This window comes from Rhinoraja longicauda, chromosome 2 (assembly GCF_053455715.1).
Source record: "Rhinoraja longicauda isolate Sanriku21f chromosome 2, sRhiLon1.1, whole genome shotgun sequence".
Taxonomy (NCBI): domain Eukaryota; kingdom Metazoa; phylum Chordata; class Chondrichthyes; order Rajiformes; family Arhynchobatidae; genus Rhinoraja; species Rhinoraja longicauda.
In genome coordinates, this window is record NC_135954.1 from 104525176 (window position 1) to 104547453 (window position 22278).

The 22278-nt window shown below is 46.9% G+C and overlaps 1 long non-coding RNA gene across 1 annotated transcript in view; it reads left to right on the top strand.

Annotated features, from left to right (window-relative positions):
* The window catches only part of LOC144610665 (uncharacterized), a 118394-nt gene that overhangs the window by 95516 nt on the left and 600 nt on the right, over positions 1–22278 (top strand). Inside the window, exon 3 of the long non-coding RNA XR_013549442.1 lies at positions 19208–19284. This is a non-coding gene — a long non-coding RNA (uncharacterized LOC144610665). The remainder of the gene's footprint in view (positions 1–19207; positions 19285–22278) is intronic.

The window sequence follows — 22278 nt, forward strand, 5'->3', positions numbered from 1 at the left end:
TAAGATTATGTCCCACCGCCTGCACTCAATGCCCTGACGGATGAAAGGCAGCAGGCCAAATTTCCAGGAAGGAACTGCAGATGCGGGTTTGAACCGAAGATCGACACAAAATGCTGGAGTAACTCTGTGGGACGGGCAGCATCTCTGGAGAGAAGGAATGGGTCTCGACCCAAAACGTCACCCATTCCTTCTCTCCAGAGATGCTGACCGTCCCGCTGAGTTACTCCATCTTAGGCCAAATATCTACCTGCGATGCCACTATTTTGTACTTGTACTCTGAGGTACCTCTGTGCCACAATGCTCCCCAGGTTAATGCAGTTCACTGTGAAAATCCTACCCTGGTTTGACTTTCTAGAATGCAACACCTCATACTTATCTAAATGTAATAAATTGTGGAATCATTTCTCACCATCTGTGATACCATTTATTTGTGTGTCATCAGCAAAGTTACTATCCATGGGAAGTCATGTTGCAGTTATATAAGACGTTGATGAGGCCGCATTTAGAATATTGTATTCAGTTCTGGGCACCATGTTGCAGGAAAGATGTTGCCAAGTTGGAAAGGGTACAGAGAATATTCACGAGGATGTTACCAGGACTCTCCATGTACCTGTCTAACTGTTTCTTAAACATTGCGATAGTCCCTGCCTCAAGTACCTCCTCTGGAAGCTCGTTCCATACACCCACCACCCTTTTTTTGTGAAAAAATTACCCCTCAGATTCCGATGAAATCTGTTCCCATTCACCTTAAACCCATGTCCTTCGGTCCTCGATCCCCCTACTCTGGACAAAAGAACTCTGGGCGTCTACCCAATCTATTTCTTTCCTCTCGTGATTTTGTGCAAATTCTATAAGATCACCCCTCATCCTCCTGCACTCTACGAAATAAAGTCCCAGCCTGCTCAACCTCTCCCTGTAGCTCAGACCCTCGAGTCCTGGCAACAGCCTCGTAAATCTTCTCTGTGCCCTTTTCCAGCTTGCCAACGCCTTGGGTTCAGGGGGCTTTGCCCCTTCCCACTCACCTCCCTTTCCCTACATCCTCCCCCTCTCCCGGCACTTCCTCATTCCTTGGTTCAAGATGTTTCCACCAAAAGCGGACTCGGCCCTCAGCAAAACATGGCTATTTGTTAAACTGAAAGGAAGAAACACTCAGTCATAAATATTCATCACTCTCTCTTCTTCCAAGTCAATACATAGACAAGTTAGGTATTGGCCTGGCTTCCGATGAACTTAGTCGGATACTGGGCCTTTGTACGTGCTCAGCTGGAGTACTGGTTAATGAACAGTTCCTCTGCAGTTCCCTTCCCTTTTCACTCATTCATTCGTGAATTGCCGACAGATTTTTCATAAATTTAGATGTATATTTTTAAACTATTTTTCCTGTGGAGAGAGTCGCTGGAAGGATATGCTGACAAGAAGGTGGCTGTATTTGATAAGAAGCTCGTGTGAAGCGAAAATACGCCGGCAAAAAAGCTAGTGACAACATTTAAGAGGCATCTGGGCAGGTACTTAAATGAGCAGGGTAGAGAGGAGACATGGAATAGACAATAGGTGCAGGAGGAGGCCATTTGGCCCTTCGAGCCAACACCGCCATTCAATGTGATCATGGCTGATCATTCTCAATCAGTGCCCCATTTCTGCCTTCTCTTTACCTGCTAGAAATTTCTCGCCGACAGCTGGCTTGTCGCCAGGTATCGTAGCTTATTGCGGGCGCTGTCTGTCGCATGCTGTCCCCAGGTTTGCTAGGTTGTCGCAGATGCATTTAGAAGCACGTAATATTAAATTAAGAAAAGGCATTTGAAGATACCAGAAGATAGTTTTGTTTAACCAATTTATTTACCGTCAGGACATTTGACAGGTAGATTGGAGGCGACAGTTTGGCGGTCGGGTGAGCGTGGGAATTTCGCGATGTTTCCGAAGACGGTGTAATCTCTTAGCCAGGTGCTAGGATCACTAAAAAAAGTAACTTGTATCGACCTGACTCGGCATTGTCGTGGTCATTGTCGTAGAGTAAAAGAACATTTTGGCGATCTGCTACGACTTTGACAGTCGCCGGCAGTCGCCTTAAAAATTGTGTAACTGGGACAGGCCCTTTAAGCTAGTGGACAATATATAATTGAGAACAGATGTGTGTGTGTGTGTGTGTGTGTGTGTGTGTGTGTGTGTGTGTGTGTGTGTGTGTGTGTGTGTGTGTGTGTATTTTTCTGTCTTTATGTGCGCATATACATGTACATATATGTTGCCTGTTAATAAGAAATTATGTATCTGTGTACTTGGAAACGTACACCATTTGAGTGTGTGTGAATATGTGTGCATGTTTGTGAATTAGGTTGTGTGTGTATTTAGTTGTGCGTATTTGTGTGAAAGTACGCGTAAGCTATTGTGTGAGCTAATATCAAGAAATGGATTGAGGGTGACACAGTGGCGCAGCGGTAGAGTTGCTGCCTTACAGCAAATGCAGCGCCGGAGACCCGGTTACGATCCCGACTACGGGCGCCGTCTGTTCTCCCCGTGACCTGCGTAGGTTTTCTCCGAGAACTTCGGTTTCCTCCCACACTCCAAAGACGTACAGGTTTGTAGGTTAATTGGCTTGGTAAATGTAAAAATTGTCCCTAGTGGGTATGGTTTTAGTGCAGGGATCGCTGGTCGGCGCGGACCCGGTGGGCCGAAAAGGGCCTGTTTCCGCGCCGTATCTCTAAACTAAACTAAACTAAAATGCTGGAGTAGTGCAGCAGGTCAGGCAGCATCTCTGGAGAAAAGGAATAGGTGACGTTTCCGGGTCAAGACCCTGCCTCAGACTGAGAGTCAGGGGTCAGGGAAACACAGGGTATGAGAAGGTTTAGAACAAATCAGAGGCAGCACTGATGACCAAGGAAAAATGGAGCTCACAATGGTCCATTGTTGGCTGTGGAAGGGGTGATAACAAAGGGATGTGTGGATGCAAACAGTGGAACTGGCAGGAGGCCTGGGTGGGGGAAAGATGGAGAGAGGGGGAATACAAGGGTTACTTGAAATTAGGATTAGAGTTTGTTGGGGCCCTGGTTAATAAATGTGAAGTTAGAGGCCCTCTTCGCCAGTAATATATTAATGTATTAAACAATCAAGAATATAGAGATATTAAAATATGCACGTGGTACATTAATAAATTAATCTTAAATCCATAACCCTGCACCACCTTCTCATCTCTAATTTCACAGTGTATTGTTTCTCTTGCCTCCTATGGTGCAAGAAGTCACATGGCCTAACCTGGCCATTAATGTTATTCTGCTATGTTGCTCTGTTCAGAGCGCTGAATCCGGATTCAGTGCACTACGGGGTGGACCAAGGCCTCTAGATGTACATCATGGCATGGGATAGCAACCTAATCAGTTGTAGCATTGGAACTCAACCCAAACCTGGCCCATCTTTGGTCAATTCCAATCTCGTCCCATCACATCCAATCTAAATCCTGCCCTACTCTGAACTCTGCCTGACCAAACCCCTCAGAACCGGGAGCACGTCTCAGGGGTTACTGTTTTCTTCACAGTTCACCCAACCTAAGCCCAATAAACATTGCTAAATACCATTCCAAATCGGATCCATCAGTGGCCTCTACATCAAATGATGCTGATTTAACCATGCCAACTTTCTCATGGACCAATCGCTGCTTTTACTTTCAAAAAACCACCCTCTCACAAAATAAGGCGAATCTTCAAATCTTCAAAATTGTTTAAAGCAAACCAACATTGCCAAATTAAGAATTTGCGTGTCTTGCAACTCGTAGAGTTTTACATGACATAACTAGGATATTCCCGCATTGTTAAATATAAACTATGGTGTGGCTGGGCGGCACGGTGGCGTAGCAGTGGAGCCAATGCCTAACAGCGCCAGTGACCCTGGTTCCATCCTTACTACGGGTGCTGCCTGTACGGACATTGTACGTTCTCCCCGTGACCTGAGTGGGTTTTCTCCGAGATCTTCGGTTTCCTCCCACACACCAAAGACGACACTCCAATTGTAGATGAATTGGCTTGGTATAAATGTAAAATTGCCCCGACTGTGTGTCGGATAGTGTTAATGTGCGGAGTCTGCACCGACCAGCACTCTCCGCATATTAACACTATCCTACACACACTAGGGACAATGTTACATTGATACCAAGCCCAGTAACCTACAAACCTGTACGCCTTTGGAGTGTGGGGCGAAACCGGAGATTTCAGAGAAAACCCATTCAGTTCACGGGGAGAATGTACAAAAACTTTGTGCAGGCAAGCACCCGTAGTCAGGATCGAACGCGGGTCTATAGAAAACAGACAATAGACAATAGGTGCAGGAGTAGGCCATTCGGCCCTCCGAGACAGCACCACCATTCAATGTGATCATGGCTGATCATTCTTAATCAGTACCCCATTCCTGCCTTCTCCCCATACCCCCTGACTCCGCTATCCTTCAGAGCTCTGTCTAGCTCTCTCTCAAAAGCATTCAGGGATTTGGCCTCCACTGCCTTTTGAGGGTCTCTGGCGCTGCAAGCGATGTCAGGCAGTAGCTCTACCGCTACGCCACCGTGCCGCCCATAGTGGGAGAAGAGATCTCAGCTCTAGTTGTAGCTGGTAGAAATAGGAGAATTGGACCCAAAATACTATAGATTTATTCACAAAATGCTGGAGTAACTCAGCAGGTCAGGCAGCATCTCGGGAGAGAAGGAATGGGTGACGTTTCGGGTCGAGACCCTTCCAAAATACTATAGAATTGCCAACCAATTCCTTCAGCTGATTCCCTTGGAATCCTCTGATGGGCAATGTGGTGTGAAGAAGGGTCTCGACCCAAAACGTCACCCATTCCCGCTCTCTAGAGATGCTGCCTTGTCCCGCTGAGTTACTCCAGCTTTTTGTGTCTATCCTCTGTAATCAGTGTGTTAATTCAAACTGGTGAATGTGTGTGTGTGTTGATATGAATGAGTATATGCCTCTCTGTCTGTGACTGTCTCTGTGTGTGTGTGTTATGCAAACTCTTGCCAGCTGTAAATGAAATACGAGTTGATGCATCTCTTAAGTAATACTCCACTCAGCCCTAAATGTCTAGTTGTCTTTTTCAATTGCCTGCAGCAAAAGGAGAGTTGGAAACAAAATCCACCAGACTTAATTTTTATTGTTATTATTTTTAATTTAACTTTTTTTTCAAAAACCATGCTTGTGACCGAGATAGATGTCAGTACTTGGAACTGTAGTATTTGCTTTCCGAGCGCGCGTGCCAATTTTTACCTCAATTAATGCCAAATTGTAGCTACTTTAGTGCTCCGAGCCCACTCCCATGAGGTGCTGGCGGGGAGACTGGCCAAGATCTTTCCCTTCTGTATCCATAACAACGTCAGGGCTGGAGTCTCATCCCACCAGACTGCTGAGAAAAATCCAAGCAGTCCCGGTGAAAGGTGACTGGCAAATTCATGTCTGGCCCCATTGTTCAATTCTTCGCAGTCTAACACAACTAGACTAAATAGCATGTGCCTACCTAATGTAATTTTACATTACATTCACAGATTTTTTTTTAACAATTTGACTTTATATATTTTCTTTTACTTTATATAATTCATTTCAAAGTTGCTTCTTCAGCTGCCAAGGATATGGCAGTGTCTTTAAGACATTGCAAATATTTGTCTTGATTTCGAGGGAGTTTCGTGATAACTCTTAGCCAAAGATCTAACCACGCCATGCTCCATATTTCTCACTAATGGGCAAATTGGGAATTGATTTCTTCCAGGAAAGCGAAGCGATCGGGTCTGACCCGAAACGGCGCCTATCCGTGTTCTCCTGAGATGCTGCCCGACCAGCTGAGCACTCTGTGTCTTCTTTTGTAAACCAGCATCTGCAGTTACTTGCTTCTGCAATAGGGACCACGGCCTTGGTCACCTCTGTGCCCTATTGCAACTCCTGTCACAGTGCACACGGGAAAGATGTCCTTCTCTTGCATTGCTCCTTTTCTGAGCAGTGCAAGGAAACATGGAGCACATTGTCAACTTCACAGGGGCGTCACGGTGGCGCAGCGGCAGAGTTGCTGCCTTATAGCGCTTGCAGCGCCAGATTCCCGAGTTCGATCCCGACTACGGGTGCTGTCAGTACGGAGTTTGCACGTTCTCCCCATGACCTGCGTGGGGTTTCTCCGAGATCTTCGATTTCCTTCGGTTAATTGGCTTGTTGTCACAGTCTGTCCTGTTCACTCACCTGCCAGCCACGCCCACCACGTTAAGCCAACTCCCCTCACCTGTTCACTCACCTGCTCCAGATCACCAATCAAGCCAGCATATAAGCCCTTCCTGCACACACACTCTTTTCCAGATTGTTCTTAGCCCTCATGCAAGACTCTCCAGCATTCTCTCTTGGTCTGATTTCCCGTTGCCGACCCTGCCTGCTCCCGACCTTCACGCCTCGTCGTAGCCCTGGTGAACGCCTCAGTCTTCTGTCCCCGACCACGAGCAGGTAGAAATAAAGCTCATTCTAAAACTACTTCCTTGGTTCCATGTGCTGCATTTGGGTCTACCTGCGGTCTGTTACACTTGTTGCGTGTGTAAAATGTCCCTAGTGTGTGTAGGGTAGTGTTGATGTGCGGGGATCGCTGGTCGGCGCGGACTCAGTGGACCGACCAGCGTGTGTGTAGGATATTGCCTGCCATCTCCATCCTGTATGAATAAATGATGCCTTATTGTCACATGTTACAAGTCACAGCGATATTCTTTGTTTGTTTTGCATACCCAAGGTATGCAAAGAGTCGCCACATCAAGGGCGTCGACAAAGTTACAAAGTATCCCGGGCCAGATCATTCTTTGTTCTCTCCCCCCTCCCCCCCCACCTCATGACAGTTCCCCACCACCGAGTCGTCTATTGTTCTCCCCCTCCTCCCCCCTCACAGTGCGTCCCCCAAATCGGGTCCTCCATTGTTCTTGGCAGCACGTCCACTGGCACCCATGTGGCCTGACTTCCAACGACACCCTCATCGACCACCGGCCTAGTGCGAGCCTGGATGCCCGGCAACAGGATGCCTGACCACATATCATCCATGCTTTGGGGCACAATGACTCCCTCTCCCTGTAGCCCTCCCCAATTCACGGTGGCACAGCAGTAGTTGCTGCCTTACAGCGTTTACAGTGCCAGATTCGCGGGTTCGATCCCGACTACGGGCGCCGTCTGTACGGAGTTTGTACGTTCTCCCCGTGACCTGCGTGGGTTTTCTCCAAGATCTTCGGTTTCCACCCACACTCCAAAGACGTGCAGGTTTGTAGGTTAATTGGCTTGGGTTTGTATACTTGGTATAAGTGTACATTGTCCCTAGTGTGTGCAGGATGGTGTTAATGTGTGGGGATCGCTGGTCGGCGCGGACACAGTGGGCCGGAGGACCTGTTTCCTCGCTGTATCTCTAAACTAAACTATATGCTTCCCCGAGCCTGACCAGTCATCACCCTGCTGATATTCCTCTACCCTGACATACTTCTTTCATTGAATGGATTGCAAGGATTTTTTATTTATTTAAATTTCTTGCCTAATCCAAACTTATTCCTGTTGCTCGCAATGAAATCATGAAACCATTGCTTAAATCGTTGCCCGATCAATACAATACAATACAATACAATATATCTTTATTGTCATTGTACAACGAGATTGGGAATGCGCCTCCCATACGATGCAATAATTTAATTAGCTAGTCGTTGTGTCGTCTGCAAACTTGACAAATAATAATAACCAGTATAATAATAATAGTAATAACCAGGTTAAGGCTACGTGCGGGATCTTTTCACCTGATGATATCACTCCTCAGTGTCGAATACAAATTCCTTGCATCAGTTGTCCCAGTATTTAGAAGAAACACAGAAAATTAGAAACATAGAAAATAGCTGCAGGAGTTGGCCATTCGGCCCTTCGAACCAGCACTGCCATTCAATATGATCATGGCTGATCGTCCAAAATCAGTACCCTGTTCCTGCTTTTTCCCCATATCCCTTGATTCCTTTAGCCCCAAGAGCTGAAGAAGTCTTGAAGAAGTCAACGAGACGGAGGTGGAACCACTTAATTTAGGCCAGATTGTATCTTTGAGGTTTGGCTGCATTTCGTCAGCCCAGAGATCTTGATAAATAGGAGGGATTGCAGCAGCTGCCACTGCCGTCTAGTGAAGCCGATGAAATCTGAAGAAGTCATTAACAATAGAAAATTAAACTGACGCAGTGGGTGGAAATCCAAATCTGCCTCTGGTATCGTCCAAGGCAATCAAATGGAGTGGATGGGTACAGGAGGACATCTCTAGGGTTTTTTTCCCCCCTGCCAAACCAAATGACAAAATACTACACTCTCGTGGTAACAGACCTAATCCACGTTGAAATGTTGATTAATGGCCACCAGTCTGAAACTCTGGCAGCTTATTATAAATGTGCCCAGTGTACCGCAAGAGAAACAGGTACTTCCAATTACACCCTTTGCTCATTCTGAAAACTTCCGTGGTTGTAAATTTCTCAAGTCACACAACATCAATTAAAAGCAAAATACGGAGAAAATTGAGATACCAGAATTCATGGAGGATTGCAATGGGCTGAGGCCCCAGGTTTTTTTTGTTTTAGCTCCCGAATGATTTGCTTGTAACTGGTCCAGGAAGTTTGAGGAGCATTTGGCCTTGACATTATACGCCCGTGAGGTGGAAAAACATTTATCATGGGAAAGATTCGCAGCCCCGAGTTTACTTATCCGGACAACCAATGCATTGCAAATTTTGTGGAAACGAGCAGTCCACGTCGAAAAATAAAATAAAAAGCTGGATTCTCTCCCGACAGACATCATAATTGATGATTTCTTTTAAAAAACTTCCACAAAAAAAAAATCCTCCTGGATCCGTGGAAACAATGCAGTGGCTGGACTAAAGTAGGGTTATATTCTGATGTAGATTAAGCTGTCAGGGGCTCGTTTCTGGGAAGCTGGTTCGTATCAACCGGCTCTTGACAGGCCCTGCACTGGATTCCAGTCTGATTCATGGCTGGCTATCAGACGAGAGGAAATGCAAGTCTGCTGTAATCCAAACACAGAGAAAGCAGCAAGCGAAAAACCGAGATTCCACACAAACCCCGGAGAAATCGGCAGACCAAAGTCTCAAAAGACCCAATCGCAAAAAAGTCTTCAATTGAAAGATCTCGCTCAGAGGGTTTACTTGTACGAAAAATATGCTAAATGACTTAGCCAGGAAATTTCCAGCCGTAAGAAGAGAAGCAATGGGTGCCAAGGGCAAGCACAATTATTATCAATCTTTTTTTATGGTCCTTATTAAATTAGGAACAGTGAGTGACTCTGTCAGGCAAAGATTTATCATCGGGATATTGGGAAGCCCAGCTCGACCGATGGAAGACTCCATCTTTGATCTTCTCAATAAATAAAAGTTAATGGCCTGTGGTTCCTCTCAGCTAAATTAGAATGTTAATGCAGAGGTGATTGACACAAGATGCTGGAGTAACTCAGCGGGACAGGCAGCATCTCTGGAGAAAGGAAATAGGTGTCGTTTTTGGGTCGAGACCCTTCTTCAGACTTCGGCCATTTACGTCACCCATTCCTTCTCTCCAGAGATGCTGCCTGACCCATTGAGTTACTCCAGCATTTTGTGTCTATCCTTGGTGTCAACCAGCATCTGCAGTTCCTTCATACACGTTAATGCATAGGCGTCAGCCCCTAACCAGACGGGATACAGTCATATTTAAGAAGGCATTTTTAAGAGGCCTATCTAAGGAAAGGCAGGGAGGAAGAAGACACAGAGGAAGTTGGGCATGGAAATTGGACAAGATGCTCTCGATATGTTGGAGGATGGGCTAAATATTAGACCAGGTACAGGTCACCACCCCGCATCCAATATTGACCATATTGACATATGTGTCTCGGCATTCATTTTATTGGCTTTCAATTCTGTTTTGAGTAGGGAAGTTTTTGTTGACTTTTATTATTATAGCTGGTATAAGGGATTGGGGAATGAGATATTGATTTTGAATGATCAGCCATGATCATATTGAATGGCGGTGCTGGCTCGAAGGGCTGAATGGCCTACTTCTGCACCTACTTTCTACGTTTCTATGTCTATGTTTCTATAACCCAAACCATTACAATGCCAAATTGGTATCAAAGAGCCATACAACATGGAGACAGGTCTTTCAGCCGACCAAGAGCACAATGCTCATCAACCTCCCATTGACACTAATCACACATCCCTATTTCTTATTCCCCCCCCACATTTTCATCCACTCACCCAAGATTCTACCACCACCAGCACTCTTAGACTGGAGGAGACCCTTGGGTTCAAAGGGAGAACTTGCAAACTCCTCAAAGACAGCACCTGAGATTGAACCTGGGGGGGGGTCTGGTGCCGAACTAGGTGAGGGGCAGAGGTTGATAGGCAGGTGGGTGGACAAAGGAGAGAGATAAAAAGGTTGGCAAAAGGGGACAAAAAGGAGACAGAGAAACAAAAAGGTGTCAGATAAAGAGGGAAGAGAAGTGACAGAGGAGGGAAATGTAAAGCCAGTCGGTGGGATAATACTGGAAGGAGACGACGGGGGGGAAAGACCCTGGATAGTGGGAGAGATCGGTACGCACGTGGTGGGAAGGCACAGGAGTGAGAGGAGGGGGGGAAAAAATGGGGGGAGGTGTTATCTAAAATTGGACAATTCAATGCTCAAACCATAGGGTGGTAATCTATCTAAATGGTATATATGAGGTGGTGTTTCTCCAGTTTGCTTCTGGACTTACTCTAGGACAGTGGGGCGGCACGGTGGCGCAGCGGTAGAGTTGCTGCTTTACAACGAATGCAGCGCCGGAGACACAGGTTCGATCCTGACTACGGGTGCTGCACTGTAAGGAGTTTGTACGTTCTCCCCGTGACCTGCGTGGGTTTTCTCCGAGATCTTCGGTTTCCTCCCACACTCCAAAGACGTACAGGTATGTAGGTTAATTGGCTGGGTAAATGTAAAAATTGTCCCTAGTGGGTGTAGGATAGTGTTAATGTACGGGGATCGCTGGGCGGCACGGACTTGGAGGGCCGAAAAGGCCTGTTTCCGGCTGTATATATATGATATGATATATGATACTCTAGGACAGAAAGGTCAATGTGGGAATGGGAAGTGTTTAGCAACCGGGAGATCAGGTAGGTCCAGGCAGACTGAGCGAAACGATCGCCGAGCCTGTGCTTGGTCTCGCCGATTGTGTCTGTCTTTGGTTTCAACCAGCATCTGCGGTTCCTTCCGATGAATCCTATTTGATTTCCACCCCTCATGGAGAATAGCCATGAGTTGGCACTCACAAAGGTGAATTCAGATAAGGGCAGCGATCCAGAAACATGAAAGATAATAATAAAACACAGAAAAGCAGGAAAATTCAAATAGTTAACACAGGTGCACTTTCTGCTTCAACCACAAGGGTTTACTGTCATTCGGTGCAATTTTACTGCTTGTGATTTTGATGTAAGACTCTTTTGTATGTTGATATTAGACCTTTCCCTAGAAGCCATCCATTGGCCTTGCTTAATATAAAGTTTATTTTAGTTTAGTTTGGAGCTGCAGCGTGGAAACAGGCCCTTCGGTCCACCGAGTCCGCCCCGAACAGCGATCCCCGCACACTAACACTATCCTACCTACACCCACTAGGGACAATTTTACATTTATCACCAAACCAATTAACCTACAAACCTGTACATCTTTGGAGTGTGGGAGGAAACCGAAGATTTCGGAGAAAACCCACGCAGGTCACGGGGAGAACGTACAAACTCCGTACGGGCAGCACCCGTAGTCGGGATCGAACCCGGGTCTCTGGCGCTGTGGGTCAGCAACTCCACCACTGACACACATTGGCTATGCTTAATTTCAAGTTGGAGGCATTTGTACCGAAGAGTGACAACACAGCATCTTCTATTGTTTCAAAGGTCTGGCGCAAGTGTCATTGTAGCACGCAGAAAGCAACAACAAAAAATTACTTCTGTTGGACATCTGAAGTGAAAACAGTAAATGCTGGAAATACTCAGCAGGCTGGGCAGCAAGTGTGGAGAGAGAAATCAAAGATCAACGAATGGTATGTTAGCATTCATAGCAAGAGGATTTGAGTATAGGAGCAGGGAGGTTCTGCTGCAGTTGTACAGGGCCTTGGTGAGACCGCACCTGGAGTATTGTGTACAGTTTTGGTCTCCTAATCTGAGGAAAGGCATTCTAGCCTAAGAGGGAGTACAGAGAAGGTTCACCAGATTGATCCCTGGGATGGCAGGACTTTCCTATGAAGAAAGACTGGATAGACTCGGCTTATACTCGCTGGAATTTAGAAGACTGAGGGGGGATCTTATAGAAACATATAAAATTCTTAAGGGGTTGGACAGGCTAGATGCGGGAAGATTGTTCCCGATGTTGGGGAAGTCCAGAACTAGGGGTCACAGCTTAAGGATAAGGGGGAAGTCTTTTAGGACCGAGATGAGAAAACGTTTCTTCACACAGAGAGTGGTGAGTCTGTGGAATTCTCTGCCACAGAAGGTAGTTGAGGCCAGTTCATTGGATATATTTAAGAGGGAGTTAGATGTGGCCCTTGTGGCTAAAGGGATCAGGGGGTATGGAGAGAAGGCAGGTACAGGATACTGAGTTGGATGATCAGCCATGATCATATTGAATGGCGGTGCAGGCTCGAAGGGCCGAATGTCCTACTCCTGCACCAATTTTCTATGTTTCTATGTTTCTATCTCATGTTGATGAGCTTTCATTAGAACGACCCGTTCTGATGAAAGGCAGTCAGTCTGAAGCAATAATTCTAATTTTCTCTCTGCAAATGCTGCCGAGCATATTGTTTCCATCAATTCTGCACTAACTCTGCGGCAGCAGTGGAGCGGCAGAGAGGGCTGCAGCAGCATCAGACGGTGAGGACAGGTGTCAATTTTTTCCTCCCCTCTCAGCTTCCGCACTTTGTCAACTTGGCACGACTTAATTTGTCCTCGAATGCAAACACAATGTTGGGAGACGGCGGCCTGATATATTGGGTTGTGTTACGCGTTTGTGTTTATGCCTTGGGGACTTAAGAGTTGAATGGAGTTCCAGTAGGTCATTTGTTAAGAGTTCAAAGTGAAATGAGTTTTGGCAGAGCTATGTGACAGTTCCAAGTCGAAATAAGTTCACAGTGAAAACTGTTGGTCCCATTGAGGGAGCACTCATCAGTGTTTGAAACTGAAATGTGATGGGGATGGAGAACTCCACAAGGAGACTTAGATTGAAGTGAAAGTGAAGCTGACTATAGTTTGCGCTGGAAGCAACCAGCCTTCTCTTTTTTTTAGCTTTGCACGTCTTCATACTTAATTTAGAACATAACACAAGTACAGCACAAGAACAGGCCCTTCAGCCCACCGTGTCTGTGCCAATGATATTCCTTACCTCTACACTCTCGACTAAGTCACAAAAACGTTTGCTAATTAACAAACAATTCCCACATTCTCCCTCTTGGTCTATTCCTTGCTATTCATTTTAACTCTAACAACAACAAAAAATGCGTCCATGTAACTCCTGAACATTACTCTGCCTGACTCTGAAGAAGAGTCCCGACCCAAAATGACACCTCTCCATTCATTCCTCAGATGCTGCCTGACAAGTTCACAAGTTATAGGAGTAGAATTAAGTCATTCGGCCCTTCAAGGCCACGCCGCCATTCAATCATGGCTGATCTCTGCCTCCTAATCCCATTTCCCTTGACACCCATTGTAATCGAGAATTTGTCTATCTCTGCCTTAAAAATATCCACTGACTTGGCCTTCACAGCCCTCTGTGGCAATGTTTCGCAGGTTAACTACCCTCTGACTAAAGAAGTTCCTCCTCATCTCCTTTCTAAAAGAGCCTCCTTTAATTCTGAGGCTATGACCTCTGGTCCTGGACTCTCCCACCAGTGGAGACATCCTTTCCACATCCATTCCTACTGTGCCTTTCATTATTCTGCAAGTTTCAATGCGTTCCCCCCTCAACCTTCTAAACTCCAGCCTTGCACAATTGCCATTCAAGCATTTTCTTTTTAAAACAGTCACTGACAGTTTATCAAACCTGCAGTTATTTTCCTCCACAGTTTTAGAGGTACGGTGTGGAAACAGGCCCTTCGGCCCACAAATCCGCGCCGACCAGCGATCACCGATACACCAGTTCCATCCTACACGTTAGGGACGATTTGCATAAGACAATCAACCGGCAAACCTGCAAGTATTTGGAACGTGGAGGAAGCCAGAGCACCCGGAGAAACACCACGCGGTCACAGGTAGAACATACAAACTCCAGACAGGCAGCACCCTTAGGCATCTTCGGACCTGGGTCTCAACCGCTGTGCCACGGTGTCACCCTCACGAATACTACAAGAGATCATCAGGGCACTGCCCTGGTCTCAACCATCTTAGCTACGACATCTAACCTTCATTCCGAAATCTTCGGTTTCCTCCCACACTCCAAAGACGTACAGGTTTGTGGGTTAATGGGCTTGGTGTCGGTGTAAATTGTCCCTAATGTGTGTAGGAGAGTGTTAATGTGCAGGGATCGCCGGTCGGCGTGGACTCGGCGGGCCGAAGGGCCTGTTCCCTGTATCTCTGTAAACTAAACAAAGAATCATTCAATAGTCAAATAATTTAACACGCTAACTAAATTAAACTAAACGAAAGTTAACGTCAGCTGGAATGAAGCAGCCCATTTGATTGTCACCCAGCAAACACTTCAAACTTTCATTCTCTCTACGTGTACAAAATGCTCTCAGTTTCTCCCTCTCTCCTGTATCTGCTCCTGAGATGGGGCTTTCCACTCTCGCGAGTCTGATGTGTCCTTTTCCTTTAATGAACATGGTTTCCCTCCCCCTGTTGTGGATGGGTCTCTCGCCTGCGATCCAATCCCGCAGTTCTGTTCTACCTTCCCCAGACTCCAGATGGAACAAGACTAGAGTCCCCCTTGTCCTCACATGTCACTCCACTGACCGAGGGTCTCAACCCAGAACGTCACCCAGCGTCAGAGGTTCTGGGGAGAAGGCAGGAGAATGGGGTTAGGAGGGAGAGATAGATCGGCCGTGATTGAATGGCAGAGGAGACTTGATGGGACCGAATGGCCTAATTATGCTCCTATCACCTATGACCTCATTCCCTTTTCTCCAGAGGTACTGCTTGGCCCATTCAGTTACCCAACCATTTTGTGCCTATCCACATCCAAATGAACACTTCATTTTCCGAAACTTTCGCCACCTCCAAACACTCTGACAACTTCGAGGCAACTTCCCAGGCAACTTCAGCAGCACCTCCAAGACTTGCAACCTCTCTCACTAAAAGCACCAAGAGGTAGCAGATGCACAGGAGCGCCACCACCTGCAGGTTCCCCCAACGCATCATTCTGACAAGGATATGTATTACTAGCTCCTTCATTATCACGGGGGACTATCATATCATATCATATATATACAGCCGGAAACAGGCCTTTTCGGCCCACCAAGTCCGTGCCGCCCAGCGATCCCCGTACATTAACACCATCCTACACCCACTAGGGACAATTTTTACATTTACCCAGCCAATTAACCTACATACCTGTGCGTCTTTGGAGTGTGGGAGGAAACCGAAGATCTCGGAGAAAACCCACGCAGGTCACGGGGAGAACGTACAAACTCCTTACAGTGCAGCACCCGTAGTCAGGATCAAACCTGAGTCTCCGGCGCTGCATTCGCAGTAAAGCAGCAACTCTACCGCTGCGCTACTGTGCCGCCAATCTCTGGAACTCCCTCCAAAACTGCTTTATCCAAACACCTACAAATAAAGGACCGCAGAAGTTCGAGAACGCATCTCACCATCAACTTCTGAAGGTTAATCAGCGAATGACAGTAAATGTAATTGATGTCCAGATCTTGAAAATGAATAAATGAAAAAGGTGACTTGAGGGCTCTCTGCTCCTTGTTCGATCTTGCTCGGTGATCCAATCCACGCAAACAGGAAATAGTTTTACTTTAAATAAATTGATTGTGTGCAGGGCAATTTGAGACATCTTTTGAGTAGACGGAAGGTGTTACATGTTGCGAATGCGAATACTTCCTCATGAGTATCTTACGAGAATGGGCTATTCTGAAACCTTATTGGGATGTGTCAGAGATGCAATGATTAGCAAACGTCACTTGGCAGTCAATGTCATGCCTTAGCTAACTTATTGAGATTTCTCAGTGAAGGAAAAAAACTTGTATTACTAGCAGGTCTGCCATGGCCTGAGAAGGTGTTTATCACCAGTCTTGGATTTAACAAGGGAGCACACACCATTGATGAATAAATCAAGACCAGACTGAGACGATAGATTCTATTTTCCTGTCCAACACACGCTGCACAATATATGTGTCACTCATTTGGAGACATAAATTGTTTTAACTATTTTGCTTGTTCTACAAAATGCATAACTCTTCAGTCTGAAGAAGGGTCTCGAACCGAAACGTCACCCATTCCTTCTCTCCCGAGATGCTGCCCGACAATAGACAATAGACAATAGACAATAGGTGCAGGAGTAGGCCATTCAGCCCTTCGAGCCAGCACCGCCATTCAATGCGATCATGGCTGATCACTCTCAATCAGTACCCCGTTCCTGCCTTCTCCCCATACCCCCTCACTCCGCTATCCTTAAGAGCTCTATCCAGCTCTCTCTTGAAAGCATCCAACGAACTGGCCTCCACTGCCTTCTGAGGCAGAGAATTCCACACCTTCACCACTCTCTGACTGAAAAAGTTCTTCCTCATCTCCGTTCTAAATGGCCTACCCCTTATTCTTAAACTGTGGCCCCTTGTTCTGGACTCCCCCAACATTGGGAACATGTTTCCTGCCTCTAATGTGTCCAATCCCCTAATTATCTTATATGTTTCAATAAGATCCCCCCTCATCCTTCTAAATTCCAGTGTATACAAGCCCAATCGCTCCAGCCTTTCAACATACGACAGTCCCGCCATTCCGGGAATTAACCTAGTGAACCTACGCTGCACGCCCTCCATAGCAAGAATATCCTTCCTCAAATTTGGAGACCAATACTGCACACAGTACTCCAGGTGCGGTCTCACCAGGGCCCGGTACAACTGTAGAAGGACCTCTTTGCTCCTATACTCAACTCCTCTTGTTACGAAGGCCAACATTCCATTGGCTTTCTTCACTGCCTGCTGTACCTGCATGTTTCCTTTCATTGACTGATGCACTAGGACACCCAGATCTCGTTGAACTCCCCCTCCTCCTAACTTGACACCATTCAGATAATAATCTGCCTTTCTATTCTTACTTCCAAAGTGAATAACCTCACACTTATCTACATTAAACTGCATCTGCCATGTATCCGCCCACTCACACAACCTGTCCAAGTCACCCTGCAGCCTTATTGCATCTTCCTCACAATTCACACTACCCCCCAGCTTAGTATCATCTGCAAATTTGCTAATGGTACTTTTAATCCCTTCGTCTAAGTCATTAATGTATATCGTAAATAGCTGGGGTCCCAGCACCGAACCTTGCGGTACCCCACTGGTCACTGCCTGCCATTCCGAAAGGGACCCATTTATCCCCACTCTTTGCTTTCTGTCTGTCAACCAATTTTCTATCCATGTCAGTACCCTACCCCCAATACCATGTGCCCTAATTTTGCCCACTAATCTCCTATGTGGGACCTTGTCGAAGGCTTTCTGAAAGTCGAGGTACACCACATCCACTGACTCTCCCCTGTCAATTTTCCTAGTTACATCCTCAAAAAATTCCAGTAGATTTGTCAAGCATGATTTCCCCTTCGTAAATCCATGCTGACTCGGAATGATCCCGTTACTGCTATCCAAATGCTCAGACCTGCTGAGTTACTCCAGCATTTTGTGAATAACTCTTGAAATCTGCCTGCGAATCCTTCCAAAGGTATGTTCAGTCATATTCAGGGTGGCACGGTGGCGCAGCGGTAGAGTTGCCGCCTTACGGCGCGTCGAGACCCGGGTTCGATTCTAACTAGGGGTGTTGTCTCTATGGAGCTTGTACGTTCTCACCATGACTGTGTGGGCTTTCTCCAGGTGCTTCGCTTACCTCCCACATTCCAAAGACGTGCAGGTTTGTCAGTTAATTGGCTTCTGTAAATTGTCTCCAGTATGTAGGATAAAACTGGTGTGTGGGTGTTCGTTGGTTGGCATGGACCCAGTGGGCCAAAGGGCCTGTATCCACTCTGTATCTCTAAACTAAACTAAACTAACTGTGACAAATCCGAAATCATCATCATTGGACCAAAAACGCCCACCAAATCCACCCACAACTTCACCCTCAACATTGATGGTCTCCCAGTATCCACCTCCCCTCACATCCGGAATCTTGGCATCATCCTTGATCAAACCATCTCCTTCGACAAACACACTAAACACATCACCAAGACAGCCTTCTTCCACCTTAAAAACATTGCCCGTCTCCGTCCATCCCTCTCCTCCACAGCTGCAGAAACGCTCATCCACGCCTACATCAACTCCCGTCTGGACTACTGTAACAGCCTCCTCTATGGTTCACCCTCAATAATCATCAATAAACTCCAATACATCCAGAACTCCGCTGCCCGTCTACTCACCCACTCCCCGACCCGTGACCATATCACCCCTGTCCTTTACAAGCTCCACTGGCTCCCCATCCCCCAGAGAATACAGTACAAAATCCTCCTCATGACATACAAAGCCCTCCATAACCTGGCCCCATCCTACCTGACTGACCTCCTCCACAGACACACTCCCACCCGCACCCTCCGCTTTGCTGCTGCTAACCTCCTGTCCGTCCCCCCCCATCCGGACTAAACTCAGATCCTGGGGGGACAGGGCTTTCTCCATCGCTGCTCCCACCCTCTGGAACTCACTAACTCAAACCATCAGAGACTCCTCCTCACTCACCAGATTCAAAACATCACTGAAGACTCACCTGTTCAACACTGCCTTCAACCTCTGAAGGTCACCTCACCTTATTCTTCCTTTTTTGTTCGTTTATTTATTTATTTTTATGTTTTACTTACTCTGTAAAGCGTCTTTGAGTTTCCAGAAAAGCGCTATACAAATGTAATGTATTATTATATTGTTATTAAATGAAGAAACTGCCAAACAAATGATGTACAAGAATTGCAAATATGAGTGTCAATGGAAATGCTGCCATGACCCTTGAAGCAACTTTGACAACTGGGAATATATGAGAGTATCTAACCCTTTGGTATTCATCTGTCATCCTACAGTTCAAACACCCTGTCGTAGATGTTAACGAGCCTCCAGGAATGGATGACTCATTTAAACCAATGTAACCATCGCCCTGGTAAGACCACATCTGGAGTATTGTGTACAGTTTTGGTCTCCTAATTTGAGGAAGGCCATCCTTGTAATTGAGGCAGTGCGGCGTAGGTTCATGAGGTTGATCCCTGGGATGGCGGGACAGTCATATGAGGAAAGATTGAAAAGACAAAGCTTGTATTCACTGGAGTTTAGAAGGATGAGAGGGGATCTCATAGAGACATGTAAAATTATAAAAGGACTGGACAAGCTAGATGCAGGAAAAATGTTCCCAATGTTGGGCGAGTCCAGAACCAGGGGCCACAGTCTTAGAATAAAGGGGAGGCCATTTAAAACTGAGGTGAAAAGGAGCTTTTTCACCCAGAGAGTTGTGAATTTGTGGAAATCTCTGCCACAGAGGGCAGTGGAGGTCAAATCACTGGATGGATTTAAGAGAGAGAGTTAGATAGAGCTAGTGGAATCAAGGGATATGGGGAGAAGGCAGGCACAGGTTATTGATTGGGGACGATCAGCCATGATCACAATGAATGGCGGTGCTGGCTCGAAAGATCGAATGGCCTCCTCCTGCACCTATTTTCTATGTTTCTATGTTACTGAATGCATCTGTAGCTAACATTACAAGCTGCTTACTTCCATGCCATTTCAGTCCAGCCCCTTGACTTCACATGTCATGGGGCTAATCCTCAGAACAATTTGGAAGCTGTCAGATTTTCAGGGGATGTGCCGACTTTCGTGGGACTGTCGGGCAGCTCTTGTTGCTGGCTTGGGTCGGCATGTGTGTATCAGTGATAGACTGGTCTCAGACTAGCGCAGCACAATTAGCCTTCTCAGTAATTGATGCTGGAGTCTAAATCATGCAGCAATAATTAGGCAGCAAGCGTTTCGAGCGAGATAAAATTACAAAGGACTGAATCTGCGAAGTTTGGCTGCTGGCATGGAAGAAGAACACCAATTATATTCTGAAGCAATAAAGGAACAGCAACCCCCTTCTCAAATCACACTTTCCAACACAATTCTGTGTAGTGCGCAGGAAGGAACTGCAGATGCTGATTTTCACCGAAGATAGACACAAAGTGCTGGAGTAACTCAGCGGGGCAGGCAGCATCTCTGGATAGAAGGAATGGTTGACATTTCGGGTCGAGACCCTTCTTCAGACTGAGAGTCAGGGGAGGGATTTAGATGGTGATGTAGAGAGATAGAGAACAAATGAGCGAAAGGTATGCAGACTGAAGAAGGGTCGCGTCCCAAAAGGTCACCCATTCCTTTCATGCTGCCTGCCCAGCTGAGTTACTCTAGCATTTTGTGTCTATCTTCTATGTCGTGAGAGTCCTCAAAGGAATGTGGGACCCGGGCAGCCGGAGAATTAGGAGGGATGACAATAGCTGAAGGTGTGCATGAAGGGCTGAAAGATGTAGAGGGAGGAAAATGTCTAAGAAGGGGACTCCAGTGACTAGGCCTCAGGCCTCTGAAGGTGTGGCTACCAAATGATGGAACAATTAAAGACAAGGGGTGACACGGTGGCGCAGCGGTAGAGTTGCTGCCTTAAGGAGGGCGTGCAGCGTAGGTTCACTAGATTAATTCCCGGAATGGCGGGACTGTCGTATGTTGAAAGGCTGGAGCGATTGGGCTTGTATACACTGGAATTTAGAAGGATGAGGGGGGATCTTATTGAAACATATAAGATAATTAGGGGATTGGACACATTAGAGGCAGATAACATGTTCCCAATGTTGGGGGAGTCCAGAACAAGGGGCCACAGTTTGAGAATAAGGGGTAGGCCATTTAGAACGGAGATGAGGAAGAACTTTTTCAGTCAGAGGGTGGTGAAGGTGTGGAATTCTCTGCCTCAGAAGGCAGTGGAGGCCAGTTCGTTGGATGCTTTCAAGAGAGAGCTGGATAGAGCTCTTAAGGATAGCGGAGTGAGGGGGTATGGGGAGAAGGCAGGAACGGGGTACTGATTGATAGTGATCAGCCATGATCGCATTGAATGGCGGTGCTGGCTCGAGGGGCTGAATGGCCTACTCCTGCACCTATTGTCTATTGTCTATTGTCTATTGTCTAAGCCTCTGTCCCACTTAGGCGATTTTTTAAACGACTACAGGTGACTAGGCTGTCACCACACGGTTGCCGGGGTGTCACCTGTGCGGTCGTGAGTCGCCTCCAAAGAGTCGTAGCGTTTTTCTGGTCGCCGCTGGATTTTGAAATGTTTAAACATGTTCGGTGACTGTTGGTTTGACGCCAATGGTCGTAGCTTGACGTCTCCTGACGGGGGCGCTGTTGTAGGTTGTCGCCAGGTTGTTGCCAGGTGACGTAGGTTGTCGCCGGTGCTGACTTCGGTGAATTCCATTGGCGACTACCTACGTCAACCGGCGACAGGTAGCGGCGTCAAAACCGGAGGCGGAAATGACGTGAATTGTCTTCAGTTGTCGCCGACACGGTCGTAGCTTGTCGTAGCTTGTCGCGGGTAGACGTAGGTTGACTTCGGTTGTTGTAGATTGTCGCCTGTGTGGTCGTAGGTTGTCGTTGGTGCGGTCGTAGGTGGACGTCCTAAGTCGCGACGATTGGGTCGCCGGTTGTCAGTAGCTTGCCGTCGACTAGGTGGTAGGTTGTTGTAGCTTGTCGTAAACATTGTCGTAGGGGGGGGTCCAGTCGCTGTTTTTTCGGCGAACTGCTACGACTATGACAGTCGCCGGCAGTCGCCTAAAAAACACCTAAGTGGGACAGGCCCCTTACAGCGCTTGCAGCGCCAGAGACCCGGGTTCGATCCTGACTGCAGGTGCTGTCAGTACGGAGTTTGTACGTTCTCCCCGTGACCTGCGTGGGTTTTCTCCGAGATCTTTGGTTTCCTCCCACACTCCAAAGACGTGCAGGGTTTGTAAGTTAATTGGCTTGGGTTTGTATTGGGTTTGGGTTGATAAATTGTCCCTAATGTGTGTAGGATAGTGTCAATGTGCGAGGATCGCTGGTCTGCACGGACTCGTTGGGCCGATGGGCCTGTTTCTGCGCCGTATCGCTAAAC